We start from the raw sequence: 12,266 nt of genomic DNA on the forward strand, positions 1-12,266 counted from the left end.
GCTTTTGGAGCAGGAGCACAGTGTACGTTGGGGTGACAATCCCAATCACTAAATGGGTCTATCCAAGAGATAGCTGGGCTGGGTGAGCAAGTGCAATTAGTTCTAGGCACAGTTAGACCACTCAAAAGAGGTTTTACAGCATTTCCCTTGAATCCAAGTAGCAAGGCAAGAAGGAAGCCAACATTCAACTCTGTTTATAATAGCTCCAGACAGCAGCAGACCTTTGCCGCTAAACATTTATGCAACGCAAACGCATGTCAAGAAACAGGTTGTGACCAGCTGTCTGTTGTAACAGAGGTATAGGTCACAGCTGTTTCCCTTGCTTGGAGCCACTCGTAATTCTCTGTAAGACAAAGCACAAAGCCAGGGCCACCATCTAGTGCAGGGGGAGGTAGCGTTAATTCCAGCAATTACACAGGCCACTAGTCACAGATGAGACCGTTGATCCCTGACTCAAAACTCGGTGAGGAGGACAGTAAAGGGGAGTATGGAAGAAGAGTCTTGGGAAAGAGCGAAATCAGTGGGAAACATGACATTTTAAAGACTGGAGCTTTCAAATTTGCAAGTGACTGGGAAATATAATAAGAGATCCTGTCTGTTTGGATTTAAGAACTGTGATGCATAGGTAGCCTGATGAAATAGGGTTGCCATATTTCAAACAGTGAAAATCTGGACAGAAAAATTGTTGAGTGTTTGTTGTTTTGTCTTTACCGCTTCCAACTGCAGTATTCTGGATATGTCTGGGAAATTACGGACGTACTGCAAGGCATATCACCAGGGCCACTGGAGTGAAGGCTAAGGTGGTGCTCTCCTCTTCTACATGCAAAAGCTGACTTGATTGGCAGCTCAATCTTACTGCAACACTGGAGGATAGTGTCCTCCAGCACACCTGAGGGCAGCAGGCTAGTTTCGCAGGTGCAGGTGCAGGGTGCACATAGCGCTACCTTCCAATAGCTCAGGGCTCCGGGGACAGCAGCTGCTGCCCACCCCCATCATCTAGCTGCTGTCATATCACTCTGCCTACTACTAGGGCTGGCTTGGGGATGCTTGCTGCCTTAGCAGCAGAAGCAGCATCTGCAGCTGTGCTCCCCTTAACTCAGCAGCGTTTCCTGAAGTATAATATAGCAGGACTGCCAAACACAAGATGTTCAGAAGCAGAGCAGCATTTGAAGAAAGAGAAAATAGACTTGCACATCTATATAAGTTTGAGAGCCATGAACCTCTCTTGATACACACCCCTCCTCAGTCATAGAAATTGAAGTCTCTCAGAAAAGGAAGCCGGAGAACATTTTTTATTCTAGAGACTTCTGTGGCAATTTCAACGTGATGAGTTTGTGTTTGCACACACTGGTTGCTGTAGGAGAGCTTCCTCTGTTATTCCAGTACAAAACTCTTACTTACTTTAAGTTGGTTGAACCCTGGTGTGGAATCTGGGCCTCTCACAGTTATTGTGTGGGTTTCTAAAAGGATTCTGTCTGTATTACTCCCTGACAGGGCTCTTAATGCAGATCTGAAGCACTGCTTCTCTTACGCTGGGCAGGAAGCTCAGGAAGCTTGGTTGTACTTGTGGACAGCGCCTTTTTACTGTGCCTGAAATGCAACACATATATCATTTAAAATTCAAGTATTAAAATGGGAAGGACTATCTGCTATTAAAACAAAGTTGGAAGATCTCTAACTGAATATTGTTTCAGAAGAGGAGAATCTCATCCCTAGCGGCTGTGCTGGCTGGGACTGATGGGAATTGGCATCCAATGACACCTGGTCAGACGGTGGTTTTTCCCATTCAGTTTTAAGATCCCCCAGGGGACTCTTCTGAAGGTACCGATGCAGTGGTACCTTGGGTTAAGAACTTAATTCGTTCTGGAGGTCCATTCTTAACCTGAAACCGTTCTTCACCTAAGATACCACTTTAGCTAATGGGGCCTCCCACCACCGCCACGCAATTTCTGTTCTCATCCTGAAGCAAAGTTCTTAACCCGAGGTTAGCGGAGCCTGTAACCTGAAGTGTCTGTAACCTGAAGTGTTTGTAACCTGAGGTACCACTGTCAAATATTCATAGCGTGGAGGAGCAGGATCTTTTCAATGGTTGCCCCCGGGTTGTGAAATACCCTAATTTGGACTCATTTCTTCCTTCCCCAGGATAAGCAGGTGCAAACATTTTTATTCCACCATGCTTTTGAGAGCAGTACCTTTGTTAAATGAAACTGAGAGCTGATGAAGTACTGTTTTGATCTGTTTTACTGACCCACAGAATGCATTTTTGTTGCTGCCATGTTTTATGCTACAAACCATTTGTAAACAATTGTTAAAGAACAGCTCACAAGTGTCACAAATAAACACACTTTTGCTAGCCCTGTTCCTATAGGTATTACATCTAATGCATCTGAACTCTGTCTAAGGGACATTGATTATGCATTTATTTCGTGGAGGAAATCATTGGGCCCGACATCAGAAAGCTTTTTCCTTCTCACTGGAAATGCTGCCGTTCAGAATTTGCATAGCTGTCTCCAAACCAATTTACAAGCGATTACTGCAGAGCTTCAGTCCCTTCCTGCAAAATCATGTCTTGAGTATCACAGTGGGAAGTTTCAAGAAATGTGAGTTACTTAGCTTACTAAGACTGCAGTCCTTCCCTGCATACACAGTGGACTTGAACCCTCTTGTAGTCAGTGGCATTTGCCTCCAATTAGACATACACAGGATCAGGTTGCAAGTCAAGGAAGCTGCATGAACGCTGAGTTGCTGATAACGGAAGCTTCATCCTTAACAAAGATTATGTTTTCTTATGGAGCCATTATTTATGAAGATGGCTACCACCCCTGCCTTAACCATCCATTAAATATATCGGGGTTGATCTTTCCCCCTTTTGCATATCTTTTTTTTTTTTACTCAAATGGAAATAAAGGCAGGCCTGTAATGAATCTGTCAAGGAAATCAAGGAAGTTTGTGCTTCTAAATGAAATGCAGTGATATAAAAGTCTGTAAGTTATAAAGGGAACTGTCCTTGGACAATTAAGTGATTTGCCATGTGTGTGTAAACAGGAGAGTGTTTGTGCTGTGAAAGAAATGCCTTCATACTTCTCTGGAATTAGGGTTATGGTGACATACATCTATTTATAACTCTATTCTATCCTTCTTATAACAAACATGTTTCTTATCGCTAAAATTGTGAATGCACAGTCCAGCTCTGTTTAGTAGCGTGAGGCAATATGAAAGAAGGCTTTGGACTTCTTGAAACCAGAGGCACAGACTGGGAACCAAATGATGTCAGCAAGCCACTTTCCCAAACCACAAGGGGAAAGCAAAGAAACTCCCTAGAGGCATGAGTCAGGTTATAGGGGGGAACCACTCCCACTCCCATATTTGGCAAGCAGGGGAACTGGGTTCATATTCTGGAGTCAGAGCCACCAGGCAAAATGCTCTTCCACCTCAGCATCACAAGACTTGACTCACAGACATCATCTCTGGCTGTGGCCATCTCAGCTATTTCCAGGTAGGGCGCAATTTGAGATGAAGGATCATGTCTGGAACTTGTTTTTCAGAATTAAGTGTTTTATTCTAAGAGTTAAAGGGCTACTAGAGCACATCTATCTGATCCCGACAATTACAGCATAGTCTGGTGCATATGTCATCAGTGAAAACATTTTGAATGGACAAGAACAGGTCAAATTCAACAAAAGAGATAGGTCCCATAAAACAGTAAGAGCTTGACACACCTCTTAGGGAAGGAACAGCTCCCTAAATCAAAACAGCTTAACTGTCAAAGGTTGGGGTAAAGAGATGCATCTTCTTTATTGACCCACATCCAGCCTCTTGCTGCCTCCATGCACCAGTTTAGCACTTTGATCACCTCTCCTGATTCAGACAGAAGAGCGAGATAGAGCTGGGTGTCATTAACCTATTGGTGACACCTCAGTCCAAATTTCCTGGTGATAGTTCTGAGCAGTTTCAGATTCATATTCAATAGCACAGGGAACAAAATGGTGATGAATAATGGCTCCCATATACCTTATGTGCATAGCCTACGTAGTCTGGGACTCACTGGAAAGATTTCAGTGTTGTGCTCTTCTGATCATCCCCCCCCCCCATACAATATTCTGGAATCTTGCCTGACTCCCTAGAGTTGATTGGGTGGGGGACAAGAAGAGGAGGAGGAAAGCCCCATTGCACTAGAGGGAGCCCTTGTGTTGCCTTCCGCCTGGATTAGTCAAATCTGGGCTTCTGTTTCAAGTTTGCAATACCTGGGTGATTTATTCTTTGTTGTATTTGTGTTGCTTTTATGTATTACTTTGTAATTAAATCATTTTAATATCATATTCTAATAGGATGACAAGAAAACTTGCCACATATGTTATAGAATGGCACAAGAATGCAACAAATAAGAAATGCTTGCTCCTGGTTATTCACCATCTACGTTCCAGAATTACTTTCAGTATTTCACAAGTATGAAAAGAAAATCAATGGCCATCCTCTGGGCTCCATGTTGTTTTCCCAGAACCTAACTGAAAATACCATGTTATTAGCTGGATGTTTCTCTTTTTAACTTGTCTGGAACCTGTTTTCAGTGCCAGTCTACAGCCCAGAAAAATGCAGAGCAAAAACCAACAAGAGAGCCTTTTACTGCATACAGGATGAATTTCTCCCTGTGCTGATTAACACAACCCTATTAAGCGGAGATAAGCGTTTTCATCGCCTGATCCACAACATACCTATCTTTTTAGGTGGGGAGCAGGGGAGGATCGCATAACCAAATTAGCATAAGAGTGAGCAAATTCTCTGCTATGGATTACGGGGTTTAGTATTGGGCAACCCATCTCTGCAAAGCCTGTGTCAGACAGCTCTCAGTCCCTGGCAGGGAGCTGGATCCATTCCTACTTTGTCTTGCTGTGACGGAGTTGCTTTCATGTAGCTAAATCAGGCCACCACTCTCAACAGAACTGGAAGAGACAGGAAGATTCCCATCTAGCAAACAATACCAGCAGATGGAATAAGTAACACATTAAAGCAAATATCATAAATCGAAGCCCATAAATCATGTGCAGGAGAGGAGGTTCCCACAGAGGAGAGGGAAAACAATCTGCCCTGGGTTGCAAAGGACAGTGAAAACACTGTTGAATGTAGATGGTGTTTCTTTGTCGCTAGAATAGGTGGCCTTCTAAAAACCCCAACTTCGGGATGTTTTTTACCAGCATGTTTTTCCTGCTCTGCTAGTCTCAATGAAAACATCTCACGCTGAAAATCATCAGCCCCCCTTCATGAGGGGCTGAGGCCAGGATACAGGGAGTCCCCGAAAGAAGGCATTGTGGAAAATAGGCTGGAATGTACTAGCTGAAAAGCGCAAGAGAGACCTTGCAGAGCAGGGCAGATGGGCTCACATGAGCAGGACTGGCTCACGCGTGAGGCAAACTGAGGCAACCGCCTCAGGCAGTAGAATCCGCAAGGGTAGCAGCTCCTGATGTGCAATCTTTATGCCCTGCCTTGTTCCCAATGTAGATCTTCATTCACCCCTTCTTCCTTGTTGGGGGGCATTTTGGGGTTCGCCTCAGTTGCCAAAATGTCTTGGGCTGGGCCTGCAGATAGAATCATAGAATTGGAATAGACCACAAGGGCCATTGAGTCCAACCCCCTGCCAAGCAGGAAACACCATCAGAGCACTCCTGACATATGGTTGTCAAGCCTCTGCTTAAAGACCTCCAAAGTAGGAGACTCCACCACACTCCTTGGCAGCAAATTCCACTGTCGAACAGCTCTTACTGTCAGGAAGTTCTTCCTAATGTTTAGGTGGAATCTTCTTTCTTGTAGTTTGGATCCATTGCTCCGTGTCCGCTTCTCTGGAGCAGCAGAAAGCAACCTTTCTCCCTCCTCTATATGACATCCTTTTATATATTTGAACATGGCTATCATATCACCCCTTAACCTCCTCTTCTCCAGGCTAAACATGCCCAGCTCCCTTAGCCGTTCCTCATAAGGCATCGTTTCCAGGCCTTTGACCATTTTGGTTGCCCTCCTCTGGACACGTTCCAGTTTGTCAGTGTTCTTCTTGAACTGTGGTGCCCAGAACTGGACACAGTACTCCAGGTGAGGTCTGACCAGAGCAGAATACAGTGGCACTATTACTTCCCTTGATCTAGATGCTATACTCCTATTGATGCAGCCCAGAATTGCATTGGCTTTTTTAGCTGCTGCGTCACACTGTTGGCTCATGTCAAGTTTGTGGTCAACCAAGACTCCAAGATGAGGCTGGAAATACTCTTAGAAAGAGCAGGATGTCTTTGAGCACACGGTCCACTCATTTTCAGTGTCAGAACTGATCCTAATGTACCTGTTATTGGCAGTTATCCAACCTGGCATAAAAGAGGTTGGGAATGCCAGACAAAATACTTGGGGTAAAAGCATAAGAAGGCCATTGGCCTATCAGCTTTCCAGTGTCTTGGGCAGGGGAAGTGACTTGTGACTCTTTAACCAGATTCTGTACCCTCTCTAACTTTTGGTCTTTCCTGAGCTGCCCAGGGACCTGTGCATGGAAGCAAAGAGCAGAAAATAAAGGATTATGATTGTTTGGTCAACGCAAGTTATATGCTACTTGTTATATGGCATGATCTCCCCTCTCCTGCTCCTGCGTGATGCTCTGGAGGTTCTCCCCAAACCAAAAACCCATCAACTTGGAGGCATGCAGGGGGAGCAGAGGTGGAAAAGCCCTTTTCCAGGGGTCAGCAAACGTTTTCAGCAGGGGGCCGGTCAACTGTCCCTCAGACCTTGGGGAGGGGTGGACTATATTTAGAAAAATATAAATACCCTGCAAGTTGGTCCCACAGCTGCCTCCAGACCTGGAGGAGGAATGCACTCTGCACATGCTCAGGAGCATGTCTCGGTGCCGCCCGCTCACTGGCATTCTTGACAAGCAGCAGCCATTCCACTGGCCCGTTCCTGCAGAGCTCCCAGGTGGTGTGTGCCATGCGCTGCGGCCCATTGTCTGAGGCCAGATTGGTAGGCAGGCTGCGCACATGGAGCGCCGGTCAGGTGGCATGCAGTTTGCTCTCCAGTTGCTCCAGCGAGGCCGCTGAGTGCGCCACCACCAGCAGCTCTGAGCCATGCACCAGGCGCGGGGCCAGCAGGCACACCAAGCTCTGGCCGAAGCCCCATGACACGCCTATCACGATGCTCATGGCACAGCCCAGACCCACCACCCACCGCCAGCTTCTCCGTGCATGCCCACACTGTTTTGTTTTTTAATAAATATTTATTAAAGTTTTCACAGTATTACATAATGAAAAAGAACAAAGAAAAAATACAAAATAAAAAACAGTTAAAAATAATTCCATCTTTTCGTCACTTATCTTTCATTTACTTGTTTCCCGGACCTCCTCATACCTCCCTTTTTTGTATTCCAGTTCAATTTATTAGTTCAGCAATTCCTTTCCCTCCTTATTATCCGGATCTTTAATCTTAATATATTGTAACATTAAATTTTTACCTATTAAAAATCCAATTTTTCCATATTCTTTTATACCATTACAGCTAGAAACCACTTAACTTCAATCAAACATCATTCTAACATTCATTAATTTTGCAATATTTCTGTAAATAGTCTTTAAATTTCTTCCAATCTTCTTCCACCGACTCTTCTCCCTGGTCTCGGATTCTGCCAGTCATTTCCGCCAATTCCATGTAGTCCGTCCATGCCCACACTGAGTTTACCTCAGCGCAGCTAATCCGAAGCCGTGCAGCATTGCGGAAGTCAGTCCCCGCGTGGTGAGGCATCCGCGGCTTCTTTTCAAGGAAACGCCACACCGTGCCAGTTTAGCACAGCAGGGACTGACTGAGTGGGTGGCAGGGTCCATGGGCCGCATTTACGAGCCTGGTGGGCCACATCCGGCCCTTGGGCCTTAGTTTGCCAAGCCCTGTGCTAGTGGGACAGTTTCTGCTAGCCCAACTGTTTAGTTGAATCCCGCTCTGTGGTTCACCGTAATGTATCAGTAAAACTAAATCCAAAATACCATGTAAAATTAAGAACTCTTGAAAGTATGGTGTGCTTTGAAAATATTTCCTGTTAGTCAATGGAAATCTGAGGCACTGACAGGACTGAATTAACTTGACCTAGAATACAGACATTTTCCATTGTAGGTCTGTTTTGCTATGAATAAAGGTGCTTCCCTTGATGTAAGTAGCAGAAGTGTGTGGAATGCTGCACATACTGGCTTCAGATATTCCTCTGCCTGAACAAAGTTTTCCAAATGGATCTTTGCTCATAACTATGGTGAAGATTAATAATAATGATGATGCTGATGATGATGAAAAATTGGGTAAGTTCAGTCTCTCATAACAGCTATGTCTTCGGGTGCTGCACACACCCCACTGCCTGAGCTAAAAAGGCAAGCATAATAAAACCAGTGGGAACAGCATTCATAAAACTCTCCAAATACCCAAGGCATATTTACCTTGGAATAAGCATAGCTGACCTCAGTAGAACTTATTTCAAAGCAAGCTTGTATAGAGAGCGGAGCAGATTTATAAAAATCCAGATGATAAATGCATTAAAAAATGGAAGCCAAACTGAGAACTGATTGGAATCATTGACAGCAAATATTGCACAATGTGATACAGTACTTTGCTCTGCATAAAGTATGTGTGTGTCTGTCTGTCTGTCAGCTCAGACCCTGCATGGTTTGATCATGCCCACAGCCAGCCAGGCTTACTGGTATGTGACATTTCCCTGCCTCAAGGCCAAAAACATTGCCGCAGCTGGTACAAAATAAAAGGTTGCCACCCCTTTCTTTCTTCCCAACACCTTATGTTAGCAACAGCCTAATCTGCAGAAATGGAGCCTTAGTGACAGGAAAAGCTACAGCCACAAGTCAGCTGTATTGATTGCTGTTAAGCACAGGAGGAACATTGAAATAAATGATCTATGGAATACTACTGTTCACTATTAGTTCATTCACCTCTTCAGTTTATATCCTGCCATCCACTGAGTTGCACGCTATAAAACCATACAATAAAATTTTAAATAGCTAAAACATCACCTAAGATGCAGCAAATAGCAATAAAATGACAATATTGCAGCAGCTCAGTGGAGTATTTATTTTGCTCCATGCAAAAACTTGGGCAACAATATATGTTTTAAGGCAGCACCAATTAACAAATAATTCTCTGCCTGCTTTTCTCAGTCAATGATGTGGTAAGCTGAAATAATTTTCATGCATTATTAGAAGACTGTTCCATGGGGCTGATTTGGTTTGCATAAGGCACCTAACTAGGCAAAAAGCAGTGGCAGATTTGTGAGTCTCAAATTTCAATGGCTTCCTGTGTGATGCCAAAATTCATTCTCCCGCCCCCCCCCACCTCTTATGCTCCATTCTAAATCACTCATTTCAGTGCCCTGAGAATCCATGACCAGTGCAACCAAACCAGTCGCTCTCCCCTAAATATGCTTCTGCAAAGAGCATAATACAGTCGCTCTAAAAAGCAGGGGACATGAAGTGGTGCCAATGTGGAGTGCCTCCAACCCTCAGTGGCACATGGTCCTGCCAAAGGCTTGTCTAGTCCAGCATAATGTTTCCTGCTTGCTTCCTACTAGATGCCTCTTATGGGCAGGGCATGAGGGTGACTGGTGTTCAGAGGACATGGTTCCTCTGATCCTGGAAGGAAAGTAGAGCCCTATGACTAGTAGCTATGGGCAGCCTTATCTTCCATCCCAGGAGGCGTGGTGCACGTCCCAGGGGTGTGCGGCCAAACGGGGGGTCGGCATTTTGTCACCCCTCCTTTGAAATGGCACCCAGAATGCCCCCCCCCCACTTTGGAATGCCCCTGATTGCCACATCTTGAGAAAGCAAATTCCATAGTTTTAACCATGTGTTCTACTAAGTAGTTCTTTCTTTTGTGTGTTATTAATCTCCCACCTTCATTGGATGACCCTAGATTCTAAGCATTATGGAAGCTGCAGAAAATGTCTCTTATGAGCTGTGGTTCTAAACAGACTTGCCTGGGAGTAAATCCCCTTGGACTCAATGGGGCTGGCTACTAAGTAGACGTGTATAGGGTGGCCTTGTTAGTTTCTATCCACTTTCTCCACACCACACATGATTTTATACAACTCTATCATGTCTCCTTTACTCACTTTCCCCCCTAAACCAAGTAGCCCCAAATGTTGCAAGTTTTCCTTGTGACAGAGCTGTGGCACAAAATGGATAACAACAACAACAGCAGCAACAACAATTTGTTATTTATACCACTCTGGGCAGCTCCCAATAGAATATTAAAAACACGATAAAACATCAAACATCATCACATAGGGACATCCATCATGGAAAGTCATTTAGGCTGCATACATTTAAAGTCAACCCCCCCCCCAAAGAATCCTAGGAACTGTAGTTTACAGTTCCCAACACCCATGGCAAACTACAATTCCCATGATTCCTTGGGGAGGGGGCAATATTCTTTAAATGTATGGTGTGGTAAACAGCCATTTTGCATTCACCATATGCTTGCTAATGAGTGATTCTCCATTGAGTGGCCAAAAAGGTGGTGGTGGTGGGAATCAACCATTAGTTCCCTGGAAAGGACCTCAGAACGAGACGTTAATTGCTAGTTGGCACTAGATTATGGATTATATTCTCTTTCACAAGCAGCCCTCCATTGCTCAAAGCCAGAAGATGGGACAATAAGTGCAGCCAGTGAACAATTCTCATCACAACAACTGACCTAAATACTTTCCCAAACAATATTGTCTTTTCAGAAGAAATGCATTGAAAACCAGGGGGGTCTCTCCCACTGTTGTTCTCCAACAACTGGTCCATTCTCACAAATCCAAATGCGTGTTAGAGTTCTTTTAATCAGTAAGACTTTTTTTAAAAACCTGGCTATCAACCATGTAGTTATTCATAATAGTGTTTTCTTCCCATCCTCCTCAGTAGAGTTGCCCCTTTTTTGGAACTGCTCCTGTATTTTTAAACAATGGCCTGGAGGGAATTCATATGGGGAAGCTTTTCCCAGCCCTCCCTGTGTCTCTGTGTCAGGAAAAGCTTCCCCACAATGAATTTCCTCCAGTTCTGCAGCTTGACCAGACACTGGCAGAAGCCTTAACTGGAAGAACACAATGCCCACAGAATAAACAGGCTAGCAACTCAGGGCTTGCAGTCCTCATTTGTGCTCACAGGACCTCCTCATTGGCATAATTCCCTATGGTTTGTCAATTATGTAACTGGGCTTCTTTTGATGTATCTCCCAGTTCCAGGAATGTAATGAGGACTGAAAGCAGACAGCGATTAGGCCATCTGCACTGTACAGAGCAAGAGAAACAGAGGAAATACAGGAAACATGCTGGAATAATACAGGGGAACTCCTTCAAGGGTAGTGGATGTACAAGGAAGCTTAGTGGTAGAGTATCTGCTTTTCATGCAGCGGGGTCCAAGGTTCAATTTCTGGCATTTCCAGCCATGAGTAGGAAAGTCCCTTGCCTGCAAACCTGGGGAGCCGCTTCTAGCCAGTGTGGACAATACTGAGCTAGATGAACCAATATGGTGAGATAGAAACTGGAGTCTGAAGGATCCCCTCCTCCCATATATACCTTGTTGTCGTTTAGTTGTTTAGTGGTGTCCGACTCTTCGTGACCCCCTGGACCAGAGCACGCCAGGCACTCCTGTCTTCCATTGCCTCCCACAGTTTGGTCAAACTCATGCTGGTAGCTTCAGGAACACTATCCAACCATCTCGTCCTCTGTCGTCCCCTTCTCCTTGTGCCCTCCATCTTTCCCAACATCAGGGTCTTTTCCAGGAAATCTTCTCTTTTCATGAGGTGGCCAAAGTATTGGAGCCTCAGCTTCAGGATCTGTCCTTCCAGTGAGCTGATTTCCTTCAGAATGGATAGGTTGGATCTTCTTGCAGTCCATGGGGCTCTCAAGCTGCACATATATACCTACACAGACCCTTACACCATATTCAAAGGCCCTTCTCCAGGTGCCCCCACCCATGAGGTGCAATGGGCGAGTACTCAAGAGAGGGCCTTTTTGATGGGGACGCCCTGGTTGTGAAACCCTCATCAGAGAGGCACATCTGGAACTCATGTCACCATGTCAAGACTTCACTTTCCCAGATATTTAAAATCCTTAAGATCGCTTAGTACTTTTGAACACTGTTTTATATGGTTTGCAGATTACAGCTCTACTTTTTACCATGATCATTTGTTTTTGTTGGTTTATTAAAAAAAAATTAGTGGCTTTTAAATTGTATTGTTCAGCCACCGCAAAATGTTAGTTATTAGGTGGT

The sequence above is a fragment of the Podarcis vaucheri genome, assembly GCF_965113315.1.
Source record: "Podarcis vaucheri genome assembly, chromosome: 2".
NCBI classification, from domain to species: Eukaryota; Metazoa; Chordata; class Lepidosauria; order Squamata; family Lacertidae; genus Podarcis; species Podarcis vaucheri.